The sequence below is a fragment of the Triticum urartu genome, chromosome 2A (genome assembly GCF_056163025.1).
Source record: "Triticum urartu cultivar PI428250 chromosome 2A, HENAU_Tu73, whole genome shotgun sequence".
Taxonomy (NCBI): Eukaryota; Viridiplantae; Streptophyta; class Magnoliopsida; order Poales; family Poaceae; genus Triticum; species Triticum urartu.
In genome coordinates, this window is record NC_141874.1 from 319,661,788 (window position 1) to 319,666,306 (window position 4,519).

General features: G+C 41.3%; 1 pseudogene; it reads right to left on the reverse strand.

Annotated features, from left to right (window-relative positions):
• Nucleotides 1-2,737: 2,737 nt before the first annotated feature.
• LOC147984964 (uncharacterized) lies at nt 2,738-4,203 on the reverse strand (annotated as a pseudogene).
• Between the last annotated feature and the right edge of the window lie 316 nt (nt 4,204-4,519).

Sequence of the window (4,519 nt, forward strand, 5' to 3'; positions counted from 1 at the left end):
GCAACAAATCAAGTGGTGTAATTGGCTTAAAACCATAGACCACCTCAAATGGACATAACTAAGTTGTGGAATGTACCGCCCTGTTATATGCAAACTCCACATGCGGTAAACACTCCTCCCATTCACGCAGGTTCTTCTTTATCATGGATCGCAACAACGTGGATAGTGTGCGATTGACCACCTCTGTTTGCCCATCTGTTTGGGGATGACAAGTAGTGCTGAATAGTAACTTTGTCCCCAGCTTTCCCCAAAGTGTCTTCCGGAAATAGCTCATAAACTTCACGTCACGATCAGAAACAATCGTCTTTGGTACTCCATGTAAGCGCACGATGTCCCTGAAAAACAGAGTAGCAATGTGCGACGCATCGTCGTTTTTGTGGCAGGCAATAAAATGTGCCATCTTAGAAAAACGATCAACTACCACAAAAATTGAATCATGTCCTCTCCTGGTCCTAGGCAATCCTAACACAAAGTCCATGCTTATGTCTTCCCATGGTGTAGTAGGAGCAGGGAGAGGAGTATACAAACCGTGAGGTTTCAGCTTAGACTTTGCCTTATTACAAGTAATGCAACGCTTCACAAATCTGTCCACATCACGCCTCATCTTAGGCCAATAAAAGTGATCAGCGAGCATAAGCAAAGTCTTCTCATGTCCAAAATGACCCATCAAACCACCGTCATGTGATTCCTGCAAAAATAGCAAACACACGAACGATTCTGGAACACTTAGTTTGTTAGCTCTAAACTAATAGCCATCATGTATGTGATATTTTTCCCATGCTTTTACATCTGAACACAATTTATATGGTGCTGAAAAATCAGGATCAGTGGCATATAAATCACGCAAACTCTCTAAACCAGGAACTTGAACATCCAATTGTGTCAACAACATGTTTTTCCTAGAAAGAGCATCAGCAACAACATTATCTTTACCCTTTTTGTATTTAATGATGTATGGGAAAGATTCAATAAATTCAACCCATTTTGCATGACGTTTGTTCAAATTGGATTGGCTTCTCAAATATTTCAGAGCCTCATGATTAGAATGTATGATAAATTCTTTTGGCCACGAATAATGTTGCCAAACCTCAAGGACACGAACTAGAGCATACAATTCTTTATCATAAGCAGGATAGTTCAATTGTGCACCATTAAGTTTTTCAGAAAAATATGCAATCGGTTTACCCTCTTGCATCAACACACCTCCAATACCAATTCCACTAGCATAACATTCAATCTCAAATTGTTTAGTGAAATCAGGAAGTATAAGCAAAGGTGCAGCAGTCAAACGACGTTTCAGCTCATCAAAAGCATTATCTTGGGCTGCGCCCCACACAAAATCAACACCCTTTTTTGTGAGCTCATTCAAAGGTGTAGCAATAGTACTGAAATCTTTCACAAAACGTCTATAGAAACCAGCAAGACCGTGAAATCATCGTACTTGACTAACATTCAGAGGAGTAGGCCAATTTTAATAGCTTCTACTTTTGACTCATCTACCTCAACTCCATGCTTAGAACAACATATCCGAGAATTATGACCTTATCTTTGCAAAATGTGCACTTATCAAGATTACCCTATAACTGAGCATCACGCAATACTTGCAAAACTTGTCGAATATGATCACTATGTTCAGATTCATTGTAGCTGTAAATAAGTATATCATCAAAATATACAACCACAAATTTACCAATGAAATGCCTCAAAACATGGTTCATTAATCTCATGAAAGTACTAGGTGCATTAGTTAACCCAAAAGGCATGACTAACCACTCATATAAACCAAACTTTGTTTTAAAGGCTGTCTTCCATTCATCCCCTTCTTTCATCCTAATTTGATGATAACCACTACGCAAATCAATTTTAGAGAAAACATCAGCACCACTCAATTCATCCAACATATCTTCTAAACGTGGAATAGGATGACGATATCGAATAGTGATGTTATTTATAGCTCTACAATCTACGCACATGCGCCATGTACCACCTTTATTAGGAACCAAAATTACAGGAACAACACAAGGACTTAAGCTCATGCGAATATAACCTTTGTCTAGAAGCTCTTGTACTTGTTTTTGAATTTCCTTTGTTTCCTCGGGGTTGGTGCGGCATGGTGCTCTATTGGGCAGTGATGCTCCTGGTATCAAATCAATTTGATGCTCTATACCTCACAATGGTGGTAAACCAGTGGGTACCTCCTCCGGAAACACATCGCTAAATTCCTGCAATACATTAGAAACACCAATAGAGAGAGGGGTCATGTCGTTAGAAACCAAAATTTGACCCTTGCACAACAGCACAAGTGGTACAGTAGTGGGATCCTCACGAAACTCTTTCAAATCAGATTTGGTGGCTAACATAACTAAGGAATTCACTCCCTCACTTTTATTTTGACCACTCATATTTGGCTTGTGGCTCTCACTCACCGGAAGTGTAGTCTCTCGCCTATCTAATCTCTCACTCTGTCGTTCAAGATTCACTTCAATTTTTTGACGAGATTCATTTACAATTTGCTGCGGTGTCATAGGCCTCAAAGTAACCTCCTTGCGATGCCAATTTAAATGATATGTGTTGGCTCTCCCATTGTGGCAGACATCTCTATCATACTGCCATGGGCGTCCCAACAACAGGTGACACACGGTCATAGGAACCACATCACACTCAATGGTGTCTTTATATGGTCTGATCTAAAATTCCACACGCACCATGTGGCTGATATTCATCTCTCCACTATCACTTAACCACTGAATAAAATATGGATTGGGGTGCGGTAAATATTTCAATTTCAGCTTTTGGCATAACTCCTTACTAGCCAAATTGTGACAACTACCACCATCAATTATAACCTTGCATGCCTTACCAGGACCAACAACGGCCTTTGTTTGAAACAAATTGCACCGCTGTTCTGCAGGACTAGGCGTAACATTAGCACTTTGGGCGAGCAAACAATTGTAGGATAGTGTGTAGAATAAGCATCTATTGAACCATCTTCATCTTCCTCCCAAATTTCAGAATCAGGGTCAACATCATCACCGGTTTCATATTCTGTTGTATCCTCATTAATCAACATAACCTTTTTATTGGGACAATCTCTCTTAAAATGACCCCTTCCACCACATGTATGACAACTCATGTCCCTGTTTCTTGCTGTAGAATTAGTAGAACCAGCAGCACTAGCAGCAGGTTGCGCCGGTTTCTTTGCATTAGAAATCACCGAATTTGATTTGGAAGAAGTATTACCACGAAAACCAGAGTGGAACTAGGAGTAGGCTCCATACTAGGTGTTGTTCATGGTGTAAAACGTCCTCTACTCGGTGTTGTGCGAGATGTAAACTTAGCATCCTCAGCCACTTGCAATTCAGCCTCATGTGCTTGGTGTAACAAATCTGTCATGTCATAATATTGGTGAAGACGAACAATACGCTTGATGTTATAGTTCAGACCAGAGAGAAATCACTGCATTGTTTGTTTAGGCTCTTCACACACTCTAGCACGCTGCATAATAAGCTCCATCTCCTGAAAATATTCATCCACGGAAGAAGTACCTTGCCTCAAATTCTGCAATTTGTCATAGAGAGAATGAATATAATTGCGTGGAACAAAGCAAGCACACATCTCTTCCTTCATAGCTCTCCATGTAACAATGGGACGTTCACCATCTTCAATTCTGGACTGTACCATATTATCCCACCAAAGCAAAGCATAGTCATCAAATTCAGAAGATGCAAGTTTTATTTTTATGTCCTCGGTGTACTCATGCATGCGTCATAATTTTTCCACCTTCAGCTCCCAATTGAGGTACTCTTCAACATTAGTAGAACCAACAAACTTGGGGACGGTGAACTTTGGTTTGCCCAGACCATCATCATCACGGTTGGCTGGTTGTGCAAAAGCATCATTATCAAATCGACGGCGCGCACCAAGAGGAGAAAATCCACGGCCTACGGGCATTGCAGCAGCACGGCCACCACCACGACCTCCATTACCACGACCACCATCTTGACCAGCAACAACCGGCTCATGTGGAGCTTGCTGGTCCCGATTAACTTGCTGTAATTGTGCACGACGTGCTGCAGCCCCTTGTACATTGGCAGCATTAGCAGCTGCAACACCCTCATTACCACCATGAACACTAGCTTCACCATCATCATCATCACGCCGCTGATTATGTTGGCGATCAACGGACTGTTGCAACGCAGCCATAGCTTGCTGCAAGTTAACTAGAGTCCCCTAAATTTCAGTAACTTGACGTTGTGTAGCTGTGATGGTTTCTGTGGCATCCTTGAGGTCCAACTCCATGTTCTGCACATTCTCATTTATAGGATCGGTTGCACACTGAATTTGTCGCTGAAGATGATCACGAAGAGCTTCATATTCATTCCAATGCACCACGGATTTAGGGTCCTTTTTCTGCTGTATATCAAAAGACTCGTTGGACATGATTAGGTGATTAGTACTCACAGAAAATATAGTGTATGTGGAAAACTCTCAACTCACTCAAAACCGAAAGAAACAAGGT